The following is a 13,233-nucleotide window of genomic DNA, read 5'->3' as shown; positions in this document are numbered from 1 at the left end:
ACAAATGCTTATGACTGTCACCAAAGCGAAAATGCATCAACCTAAACTACCTGTGCGTATAAATTCAATGAACAGCAATCCAAAACGCGAAGGAGAATGTGCATGAAGCTGTGATGAAGGCGTGTGTGCAGGTGTGAATCATGTGGAAAGATCTATCATAACGAGACTATGTTGCAGCATGTATGTAGTGAAAAACTGCGTGTTTTTGTGGCTGGTATAGGCTGCACTCCAATCTCCAAACGGAGATGGCAGTGGAGACTTCCTCAACCTTTTTTGCTGGAGCTCCAATGTATTATCAACCTGCTAATCTAACTAAACAACCGAAAGCAATTCAACCATAAACTAGTCCTACCTATGCTCATGAAAAAGACTAATTCAACAACCTGTAATTCAAATTGCATGTGAAAATGAAAACTCAGAGTGCTGAAACGAAATGCAAACAACACTACAGCAGAGGGGATCTATGGCTCTCAGGTTGGGCCCTAACCTGAGAGCTATAGTCTCCTTAAGGAAACTCAGAGCTAGATCAAAATCTGACTTCTTTATTCATAATATGATGTTATGCCAAAACTGGCTTACAACAAGAACTAACACCGAGCTGTGCTCCAAAATTACAATAGTAATGCGAAAGTTTCAACAACCTATCACAGGCTATGGCCTCTATACTTATGCAAAACAATGATCCAACAAATGTCCTTGATTTTAGGAGCTCGGCTGTCCAACTAGAGTTTAACTGCTGATCCTGTAGGACAGTCATAAGTGCTGTTCCTGTAGAACAGTTGTAACTGCTGTTCCTGTAGAACAGCTGGCTGCTTCTAAGCTCGAAGGGGAGATGGATTGGAGCTCGGAGTTCTTGGTGGGAATCACGAGGAATGTCCCCAAGACCGTGGACATCCTCTCCTAAAAACCAGCAGTGCCACCTCGTTGTCGCCTTGTCTCCTTTTTCGTTGTCTTTTGCTCCCTTTTAATGCCAAAACCTGGAATCATAATGCATTAGTCACGTAGATAGAGTGCCTACCCTTCTTCCTACAAACAACATGAACAAACTAAGAAATGCATGCATAAGCAATAAAAAATGAATGGTTTGAGCAGGTAGAATAGGCCAAAATGAGCCCAAATTGTACCAAAATTGGGGCTCATCATCACCCCCCAGCTGAACCATTTGCTCATCCTTGAGCAACCTTGCTCCTGCTCCTTGTCCTTGGCCGAGGACTCGGGACCGGAACAGGCTCTTTCTTTTCTGCTTTTGATGGCCCTGCCTTCTCTGCCCCTGGTGGTGACGAGGGTGGAACTTCTTCCCTCTTTCCTGTTTCTTTGAGCCGGGCTTCGGAAGGCGATTGGCCTATCTTTCGTGTCCAGGAGGTGATCTTTGGGCTTCCTTTCTCGGGGGTGGCCGGTGTCTTAGAGGGAGTTTGCTTACTGGGTGAAGTAGGAACACTCCCTAAAGTGGTTGTGCTGCTGGGAGGAGGCTGCGGCTTGTCTGTCTTCATTCTCTGACTTCTCCTAGTCTCGGAAGGTAGAGGGATCTCCCTCTCCCTCTTTTCTTTTGGTTTTGCAGGTGTGCTGAGGGCAGCCAGCGCAGCTGCCGCCTCCTTTTCGAGAGGATCAGCTTTCTCTCCCGTGCCTTTTACTTTCCCGGTGCTCCTTGTGGAAGGCCCTTCCCTTTCTATTTTCGGGCTTCCTGTAGAAGACCCTACTTTGTCCACTTTCGGCCCTCCTGTAGAAGACTCTTTCTTTACGCTCTGTGGGTTTCTTGTAGAAGACCCCTTCTCTGTTTTTGGGCCTCCTGTAGAAGCCTTCGTCTGCTTTCCTGTAGGCGTTGTTCTTGGGCTTCCTGTAGAAGCCTGCGTTTGTTTTCCTGTAGAGGCTGCTTCCGGGCTTCCTGTAGAAGCCTGTTTTTGCATTCCTGCAGATGCAACTCTCACCACCTTTTCTTGCTTGGCTGCATGGGTTTTGCTTTTGGCTTTGACTGCAGGAGCTGACGAGGTGCTTGGGCTGGCAGGGACCACCTCGATTTTGACTGCCCTACTTTTCAACCTCTTTTCCCTTGCTGACAGGATGGGGGTGTCCTCTTTTGCTCTGTCATCCTTTCCCTCCTCCTTCTCCTTTCGTTCTTTCTTCTGTGTTGGAGTCGGGATCTTTTGGCTTTTCCCTTTCTTACTCTCGGCTACTGGCTCTTCTTCTTCACCGCTAGAGGATCCCGTTTCTTCAAGCAACATTTTTATGTCCCCTTCTCTTGTTAAATTCCTAAATAATTCCCATGCGAGGGGGACTTTATATGAGTGGAGAGCATCCTCCACAAGAAGCTTGACTAACCCATGGTGGGCTACCTGATCCGGAATGCCGTCCTTGAGCTTTGTAGAGCACTCCATCAAGGACTGTAGTAAAAAGTAAGGAATGCTCAGCCTCTGTGCTGCAGGAAGGTCAATCCGGTGTCTTAGTTCATTGAGCAGCCTGAAGTGATACGCATATACGATGTTGTAACGAGCCTCACAGGTGATATATTTCATAATTTGCAAACTGACTTCGTTCCATGGTGGCAACAGGCTTGTCCTCCTCACCCCATTTTTGTCCTCTGTGAATGATTCTTCAGGTGGGAAGAACTCCTTCTTGGCTTGCTGGCTTAGCTTTCGTTCTTCTTTATCCCACGGGAGACCCATAGGAAGCTCAGTGATTCTACTGATAGACTGCGGGGTGATCTTGAGGCTTAGGCCTCTGAAATTGACTGTGGCCAGCACCTTGGATTTTGGCCTCAGGGCCTGCAAGAATTCCTCGGCCACTTCCTCATCGTACCCCTGCAACTTATCACAAAAAGGCATCCATTGTGCTCTGGTGAAGAGCTCTACCACTGCCTGATTTCTTCTTAGTGTATTTGAATCAGTGGGCTCTCGCCTGATAAATCCACCCGGCATGATGGCACAATTTTCTTAACCGGAGGTGGTGATGGTGGAAGAGAGTTTAGTTTCGGTGACAGAGTGCAGAACAATGCGTATAACCCACAAAAATTTTACAACACAGTCTAACCACGCAACAATCCTGTAGAATTACAGTACGGGCACACAGACAGCAATTTGTCTACTTTCTCATTTACCCAGACAGTAACTGACAATCCTACCACCTTAAATGAGCAATCGCATGAGGAGTCCAGGGTTACCTCATTACTCGGCCACCTTTTTTTACGTGAACACCCGCGTTCCTGTAGAAGACTGCGTTCCTGTAGAGACTGCTTCCTGTAGGACTGCGTTCCTGTAGAAACTGTTCCTGTAGGAGCAGTATGCAAACTTCGGGGAGGACTGCAATTGGACTGCGGTTGAGGTGCGCTTCACCGGTGTTCTGGTAGCCGAAAGCTTGGCGTATCAACGTGCCGAGGAAATCAGAAGAGCCACTCAAGTTTTGAAGTGGAGGTTGATGAATACATGCGCATAATCTAGCCGATTAGATTTTGAATCGGCGCAGCTCGTGGCACGGGGGGTGAGCTGTCCCCGCCAGACCGTTGGGCGACATCACCCATCATTCGCCTGCATATTCACTCGCTACCGCATTCATTCCCACAGATCTGTCGCCGCCCTTTTCGGTTAAACTCGTTTCTCGGTTGACGGGACTATCTTCACGTGCGTGCTGCGTGTTTTCTTTGTCGTGGCTGCCACCCGATCATCCGACTATACCATAACTAGCCGACGTGGCCAGTCAACTGGCCATACGGCTGCTCAACCATTCACTCTTACGCCATGCAAACAAATCAAAGTAATATTCATGCGATTTGATGGAGAGAAGGTTGAGACACTTACCTGCGCGCGTCTGCACACGATTTTCAGTTTTTGGACGACGGATCTACCTGCTGCACACGGCTTACACAGACCCGGAGGCTCATGGTTACAGGTTGCTGACGCTGGAGTGGATGGTTTTGCTTTCATGCGCCCGCGTTTCATCTCGGATGGCGGTGCTGTGGAGGGTATTCACTCGAGCAGGTTGAACTGTTACAGGATCCCCGCGAGGGGTCTCGTCACAGTCCTTTCTCCTTGGGTGCATGCTGCACGCTGGCGGTTCTGGCTTCTCGATCACGATCCCAGCGCTCTTGATGCATATGGTATGAGATCTCGTCATTTGTTACCTTTGGAAATGGCTTGCCCGCGAGAACTCATCGATTTTCTTTGTGGGTGCAGGGACTTGGCCGCATGTCGACACGGGTGGTGGAGCAAGGTAACAGCGTCGTGCATGGGCCCAAAAGAGGCTTGCATGCGTCCACACCAAACCGTAGTCATCAGATCTGCTCCTGAAACGCATTCTGGGCCGTTCTGAGCTTCTACAGGAAGTTTCCTGTAGAAATACGGAGCTTCCCGTAGACAGGCAGCTCTTCCTGTAGAAATTTGCACCTTCCTGTAGAAAATCTGTGTCTTCCTGTAGGAGACTCAATCTATAATGAAAGTGCATATACCTTGAAGAACATAAGCATTCTTGGAGGAGGTGCTGGTGAGGTGTCCTGGCTGCATGATAAGGACCTTTGACCTTGAGTTGAGAGGCTTCCTCTCCTCCATAGAACACCTGCAATCTGCATGCAAATAACTTATGGATCTTGTTTTTTTCTTTTTTTTTTTTCTTTTTTTTTTTTTTTGAAAGATAGCAGGGGCGCCTCAAGGAGGTTTTCACCCGTGCCATCTGCCCTGAGCGCCTCAGAGAGGTTTTCGCTCAAGGATCTTTTTCAACTTTTTCCCTTCTTTTTTTTTTTTTTTAAACAAAAGCAATAGGAGCGCCTCAATGAGGTTTTCACCCCTACTACCTGCCTTGGGCGCCTCGGAGAGGTTTTCACCCAAGGATCTTTATTTCTTTTTTCTTTTTTTCCTTTTTTTTTTTTTTTTTTTTTCAGATCTTCTTTCAGGGTGTGCCAGAGGCAGAGGCAGAACCCTTCTCTATGACCAATACAGATTTCTCCACAGTTTTGATAAACTCTTGTCTTGAGAGAGGTCTCCTGTAGATCTTCAATCGATGCCCATTGACAAGCATGGGAATGGCTTCCTCATCAATGGTTCGAATGAGGACAGATCCATTGTCATGTTATTTCTCCACTGTATATGGTCCTAGCCATCTGGTTCTCAACTTCCCCTTGAAATCTTTGTATCTGGAATCATACAACAGAGCCCAATCTCCCGGCTGAAATTGCTTGTCATGGAGATGTTGGTCATGCCACACCTTCCTCTGAAGTTGAACCACTTCTGAGTGAAGGAGGGCCTGCATGCGGTGCTCATCCAGTCCATTCAACTGCAATAACCTTTCTTGCTGTGCATGGCTGAGATCTAGGTCCAGCTGAGCTGCCATCCTCAAAGTGTTATACTCAAACTCAATGGACAGCAAAGCTTTCTTCCCATAGACCAGCTCATAAGGTGTGAAGCCGGTGGTGGTCTTCCAAGTGGTGTTGTAAGCCCATGTGGCTTCAACCAGGCGATCTACCCAATCTTTTCTGCTGCTGCTCACCACTTTAGTCAAGATCCCCTCTAATGCTCTATTGGTGACTTCCACCTGCCCATTTGCTTGAGGATGATAGGGGGTGGAAGTCCTATGCTTGATCTTGTGATGAGCTAGGAGATCTTCAACCAAGTTGGATGTGAACTGGCTCCCTTGATCGGTCACCAGCTCTCTGGGGTAGCCAAACTTGTAGAAGATGTTCTCTCTTAGGAACTCGACCACCTTCTCTTATGTTGCTGCTTTGATTGCTTTAGTCTCTGCCCACTTTGTCAAGTAGTCAGTACACACAATGATGTAGGATCTCTGCCTCGAAGAGGGATTGATTGGACCCACAAAGTCCATGCCCCACTTTTCAAATGGCTCAAGAGTCACTTGAGGTTGGAGAGGCATCTCATCCCTTTGGGTCGGTTTCTCCATTCTTTGGCATTGGTCACACTGGCTGACATATCTTCTGACATCTTGATGAAGTGTGGGCCAATAGTAGCCTGCCTACAGGATCTTGAAGGCAGTTCTCTTTGCTGCAAAATGTCATCCACAAGGCCCATCATGACAGGTGAGGAGGATGTCAAAGACTTCCTCTTCCCTTACACAACGCCTTAAGATCTGATCGGGGCCAAGCTTGAATAGGTTTCCCCCGATCCAAGTAAATGAGGCACTTTTTCTGATGATTCTGCTCTTCTCTTTTGAAGAGAGGTGCGGAGGGAACTGAGCTGAAACAAGGTAGTTTGCTATATCAGCAAACCATGGAGAGAGTACTGAGATAGCAAACAGATGCTCATCAGGCATCTGGTCATCCACCGTCCCATCTTCATCTGCAGACAAATCCAATCTAGATAAAAAGTCAGCAACAACATTTTCTCTACCTGGTTTATCAACAATGGTTAAATCAAACTGCTGCAATAAAAGTAACCATATAATAATACGAGCATTCACATCTGGTTTATTCATCAAATATCTAATAGCAGCATGGTCAGTATGTACAAATGTTTGATATCCAGTGATATAATGACGGAACTTGTTTAGTGCATGGACTACAGCTAAGAACTCTTTCTCGGTTACAGTGTAGTTCAGCTCTACTTTGGACAAGTTTTTTCTAATGAAGTAAATGGCATATGGAAGCTTTTTCTCAACTTGTCCTAAGGCGACACCTATGGCTTTGTTCGAGGCATCAGTGTGGATGTGGAAAGGTAGGGCCCAGTTTGGACCTCTCAGGATTGGTGCTGACACCAACTTATCCTTTAACTCATTCAAACTCTTCTGACAATCATCAGTCCACCTAAACTCCACATCTTTTGCCAATAGGCCAAACAATGGTGAGGCTAACTTGCTGAAGTCCTTAATGAATCTCCTGTAGTATCCCGCTAATCCCAAGAAACTCCTAACATCCCTGACCTTTTGGGGAGGTGGAACCTTCTTGATTAGAGCAATTTTGTTGGGATCCACCTGTAACCCTTGGCAAGAGATGGTATGGCCTAGCACGGTCCCTTCAGTCATCAGGAATTCACATTTTTCAGGGCTAAGGGACAAGTTCATCTCGATGCACTTGGTGAGGACTTTTCCCAAGTTGGACAATGCTTCCTGGAAGTTAGCCCCGTAAGGAGTAAAGTCATCCATATAGATTTCTACTGCATCATGGACCAACTCTGAGAAGATGCTCAAGACAGCTCTCTGAAAGGTAGCAAGAGCATTGCATAGTCCAAAGGGAAGGACTCGGTAGGCAAAGGTACCCCAAGGACAAGTGAAGGTGGTCTTATCTTGGTCTTCCGGGCTGATTTGGATTTGATTGTACCCGCTAAACCCATCCAGGAAAGAGAAGAACTTCTTTCCTGCCAGTCCATCCAACACTTGATCTATGAAAGGTAGAGGGAAATGGTCTTTCTTGGTAGCTTTGTTCAGCTCATGGTAATCCACATAGATTCTCCACTTCCCATTCTTTTGGGGAACCAACACTAGAGGGGACACCCATTCACTATCTGAGATGGGGTAGATGAATCCGGCATCCAACAGTTTCTGCAATTCTTCCTTGACAATGTCTTTAAGTGCTAGATTCATTCTCCTCTGAGGTTGCCTAACCGGTTTACAATCCTCTTTGATGTATATATGATGGGTACAGACCGAGGGATGGACTCCTTTCATCTCTTTATAACTCCAAGCAAAAGCATCTAGGTGGTTGGCCAACAGACTACACAGCTCCTTTTCCTGGGAAGGAGATAGGGAGGAGCTGATTTTCAATGCTTTCTCAGGGCCGAACTCCACATTCTTAACTCTGGGAGTGACAAGGTTGGTTGTACAAAGATCCACTAAGGTGCTAGCTTGGGCATCCTCCACCAATTTTTCTAAAGGTAGTGCACTGGTAGGTGGGTTTTGGATCAGAGTCTCAATCAAGTCATCCTCGGTTGGGGGGTTTCTTTTAGTGGTATCTAGGGTACACAGAGGTGCTGAATACACCTCGTCTTCTTCTCCTTCCTCCAACCAGAGTGGTAAATCATGCTCTAAAGAAGGTTGGGCAGGAGGGTATAGGACTAGCTGCTTGGACATGGGACCATTTTTGATGGTCATGTTTCCTGCCCGACAACTTATGTAAGCATCTGCAGTAGTTAACCAAGGCCTTCCCAAGATGAGAGGATATCCAGTAAGCTTGGCCTTTGGTTGCAGAACCAGGAAGTCTGCAGGGTATTCCCAAGAATCGATGGAGACCATGACATCCTCCACAATCCCTTCGGGAGTCACGGTGGAGCGGTCTGCTAATTGTAGTACGTGTCGAGGTCTTCCTCAAGGAACCCTGAAGATTGAGTTTAAGCATGGTATCCCTGGTCATCACATTTATGGCCGCCCCCAGATCAATCAAGGTGTGGGGGATAATGGTGCCATTGATGTGAACATCTACTACAGGACTTCCAGGATCTAGGTACTTTGGGCAGATGACTTGTCCTAGCATAAGGTCAGACAGTTTTCCTATGACATTGATAGTTGAGGCATCTTTCTTCCGTCTGCCTGGGTGTTTGAAACACTTCTCCTTAACCAGCTTGTTATATATTGGCACATCCTTGATAGCTTGGAGAAGGGGTATCTTCACACACAACTGCTTGAGCTCTCCCAGAAGCTCATCCTCCTCTAGGTTGGGTTGTGTGGTGGCTGTTAGTCTCTCAGGAAAGGGTGGAATAGGCTTTGGTTCACTCTCCTGATGGTCTTCCTCATCCTCTGGGGGAGGAGGCTGGCGATCTGGAAGAGTCTTTCCAGATCTAAGATTGATCTCCTGGATCTCCACAGCATAAGTAGGGCATGAGGTTTCCCCAGTGTATACCTGCTGGGCCTGTCTATTGTTGGGGTTCGGGTTCGATTGAGCAGGCATTTGAGGTTGCCTTGGAGGAGCAGGAGGTAATGGTTGTGGTTGAACTGGAGGTGGAGGCAGAATGGCGGGTGGAGTGTTGTACTGAGGCCTCCACCCCGACTGAGGTGCATTCCATTGAGGCTGTGGCTGGGTATGTGAGTGATATGGATGAGAAGTAGGTTGAGTGGGGTACTGAGGTGGATAAGACCATGGAGGAGGCATGGACCATGAAGGATGAGCAGGGGGACCCCAGGAAGGCATAGGAGTTGACTGGTTGGGGTTGTAATAAGCTTGAGATGCCCCTTGCATCCCCTGCTGATAAGGTCTAGATCCTTGTGGCCTCCTTTGGTTGAGGTAATAGAGAGGCTCTGTGGGAGCTTCGGTCCCTTGGTACATGGCTTTAAACCCAGGTAAGGTTGGACACTGATTTGTTGGGTGGTCCTCCTCACAAACGAAACACACTTCAACCGAATGCAATGGGCATTCGTTCTTAGGGTGTCTTCTGGTGCACCTAGGACAGAAGACAGCCAAGGCTCTCTCAGCTTCTTCTTTCTTCTGCTGGATCCTGAATGTGTCCAGCTGCATGGCAATGGTCTGTCTCACCTCACTCTTAAGATCTTCTAATTGGTTTGTAAACTCATGTTTGGAGAAAGGGACACCAGTGGAGAGGAGATTTCCTCTACCTCGTTTCCGAGCTGCCCTGGAATGATTTCTAAACACAGTCTTGATGTCCTCATAAGGCAGTTGGTAAATGTCCCCCCCAGCTAACATGTGAAGGGTGTCTAAGAGATCTTCAGGGACTCCTCGGAGTAGAACCAACTTGAGGGATTCAGGGTCAAGTGTGCACCTGGCCCGCTTATAGCTAAGTTGGAACCTCTCCTCATAATCCTCTAAGGACTCATCATTCCCCATGGTCATCCGAAAGATCTCTCCCTTGGTTTCCTTAGACCTACAGTAATCCCTATACTTGGTATTGAAGGCTTGCTGCATTTGAGCCCAAGTAGCGATGTTATTCCCAGGTAGTCCCATGAACCAGCGTAGTGCTGCATCCTTAAGGGTTGAAGGGAAAAGCTTCAGCTTTTGCTCATCTTCAGTATAGTCATAGGTTCTACAAAGGACAGCAAACTCAAACAAGAAGGTATCAAGATCCTCAGTGGTCAGTCCATGGAAGTGAGGCAAGGCGGAGGGGCTAATTTTCTTCATTTTCATCTCTCCATTGGTCTCTCGGATGGGAAAAGCTCCTTCTATTCTCTCATCTTCTCTTCTATTATCAGCCATGGCTTCAGATGGAGTGGTCTCTAACTCTTCTTCTTCTATAGGGTCTTGGTATATCTCAGGATGTTCACCTATAGGTTCCTCTGGGTCACTGTCACCAAAGAAGAGAGAAGGGTGACTCAGTGATGTGGTGGGGGTGTTTGGTAGGAATTTGCCTGATCTATCTCGGTTCCTACGAGGCATGAAATGGAAAGGACTTTTTTTTTTTTTTTTTTTTGTGCTTTTGCTTTTTCTTTGGTACCTGCAAAACTGAAACAGAGTGATCTACACTAACTATATTGCTCAAATGAAATTTGCGGAATTGGAAAGCTAATTCTAGGAAAGCAGGAAATATTAATCTAGGAAAGCAGGAAATGCTAATCTATGAAAGCAGGAAATACTAAGCTAGGAAAGCAAGAAATATTAATCTAGGAAAGCAGGAAATGCTAATCTATGAAAGCAGGAAATACTAAGCTAGGAAAGCAAGAAATATTAATCTAGGAAAGCAGGAAATGCTAATCTATGAAAGCAGGAAATACTAAGCTAGGAAAGCAAGAAATACTAAGCTACTTTTGCAGAATGGAAATGAAATAAACTACTGAGCAGAAGTAAGAGTACGAAAGTAGAAGAAGAGCAACAATTACTAATACTCTGACGCTTCCCTGGCAACGGCGCCAAAAAGATGGTGAGCTCCAGTATTGTAGCAATAATGCTACAACTCCTGGGGCTTCCTGTCTCTCATTTTATCAACCCGGTAGTTCGTACAAACTTGGAAGTGATGGTGCTATATGCACAAGTACTAGCTCTTGTCGCAGCTGTCACTTGGTCAGCTGGCACAAGTCCGCTAGGGCTCAAGCCAACTTCTATAGGCTCTCAGAAGAAGCTTGCTAATTGATGGATGAAAGCTATTCTCAAAGGAAAACTACTCTACTTGACAAAATGGACTGAAAGCAAATCAATGCATGTAAACCTAGGAAACCCTAATTTAACTAGTCTAACCTCTATAATGCAAAGAATGTGAATGAAACCTCTACCAATGCTGCTGTTACCCCTAATAAGTGGAAATGCATGGATCTAAGCTACTTGCATCATAAAAGACATGTTTTTGTATTTTTCCCTTAAGTGGATGGAATGATTGTGATTTTGTGCTAACTAGGGTTTGGTTGTGCAGATGGGATGGAGAAGGAAGGAAAGCGTGGGACAGGTTGGAGAGGCTAGGAGAGGTCCCTACGGATCCTTAGCATCCATCCACAGAGGTTCCTCACATTCAGATGCTCAGCAACCGAGTGAGTGGCCTCGTACAGGATGTCTGCAGGGGATCCTACAGGATACGCAGAGATTTCTACAGGATGTCTACAAATTGCTACAGGATGACCTACTGTGAGTGTTTGAAGTGATGGAGGAGTGATGGAATGGTAGGGGGAGATGTGTAAGGCAGGAATAAGGCTGGTGATGGCTCAGAAGTGGAAGAATAGGATAGGGAGTGAGTGTAGGGAGTAGGTTGGAAGATAGAGGACTAGGTCAACGAAAGGGCTAGAGAGTGAAGCTATGTGAGGAGTGAAAGACTTTGGGAGATAACAGAGCGGAGCAGGGGTCAACGATGTATTCATGCATGATCAAGATGGAGAATGAGGTACTGGAACGAGAGAGAGCAGTGTAAGTGAAACAAATGCTTATGACTGTCACCAAACCGAAAATGCATCAACCTAAACTACCTGTGTGTATAAATTCAATGAACAGCAATCCAAAACGTGAAGGAGAATGTGCATGAAGCTGTGATGAAGGCGTGTGTGCAGGTGTGAATCATGTGGAAAGATCTATCATAACGAGACTATGTTGCAGCATGTATGTAGTGAAGAACTGCGTGTTTTTGTGGCTGGTATAGGCTGCACTCCAATCTCCAAACGGAGATGGCAGTGGAGACTTCCTCAACCTTTTTTGCTGGAGCTCCAATGTATTATCAACCTGCTAATCTAACTAAACAACCGAAAGCAATTCAACCATAAACTAGTCCTACCTATGCTCATGAAAAAGACTAATTCAACAACCTGTAATTCAAATTGTATGTGAAAATGAAAACTCAGAGTGCTGAAACGAAATGCAAACAACACTACAGTAGAGGGGATCTATGGCTCTCAGGTTGGGCCCTAACCTGAGAGCTATAGTCTCCTTAAGGAAACTCAGAGCTAGATCAAAATCTGACTTCTTTATTCATAATATGATGTTATGCCAAAACTGGCTTACAACAAGAACTAACACCGAGCTGTGCTCCAAAATTACAATAGTAATGCGAAAGTTTCAACAACCTATCACAGGCTATGGCCTCTATACTTATGCAAAACAATGATCCAACAAGTGTCCTTGATTTTAGGAGCTCGGCTGTCCAACTAGAGTTTAACTGCTGATCCTGTAGGACAGTCATAAGTGTTGTTCCTGTAGAACAGTTGTAACTGCTGTTCCTGTAGAATAGCTGGCTGCTTCTAAGCTCGGAGGGGAGATGGATTGGAGCTCGGAGTTCTTGGTGGGAATCACGAGGAATGTCCCCAAGACCGTGGACATCCTCTCCTAAAAACCAGCAGTGCCACCTCGTTGTCTCCTTGTCTCCTTTTTCGTTGTCTTTTGCTCCCTTTTAATGCCAAAACCTGGAATCATAATGCATTAGTCACGTAGATAGAGTGCCTACCCTTCTTCCTACAAACAACATGAACAAACTAAGAAATGCATGCATAAGCAATAAAAAATGAATGGTTTGAGCAGGTAGAATAGGCCAAAATGAGCCCAAATTGTACCAAAATTGGGGCTCATCAATATTCATTACGATCATATCGATATCACCTTTTCCATTAATAATTGGGGCTAATGTGTTATGTTCTCAAATTATGCTAGTCAAAATAGGAAGGTCAACTTCCAAGAGGCATAAATTTTACTTATAGACTTCGATTGAGGTGATTATTATGTCATTGTATAGTAATATGTGTTTATAATAATGCTAAAAAAAGTTTCAATTAAAAGGAAAGGTTTTAACCCCACAAAAATTATGTTTGATTCCTCAGACTACTTCCAAAAGGTTTAAAACCCTAATTTTCCAAGCTAGGTCATGCCGGTGAAAATGATCTTTTGAGCTCATTCCTCTACCATTTCCACTTTGAAAGTGTCAATATGGATGAAAAAACATAATTTTCCAATCC

Source organism: Pinus tabuliformis, chromosome 5_2, assembly GCF_031772625.1.
Source record: "Pinus tabuliformis cultivar Carrire ecotype Pingquan chromosome 5_2, CPIR1, whole genome shotgun sequence".
NCBI lineage: Eukaryota > Viridiplantae > Streptophyta > Pinopsida > Pinales > Pinaceae > Pinus > Pinus tabuliformis.
Note: the sequence above shows the minus strand (reverse complement) of the source record.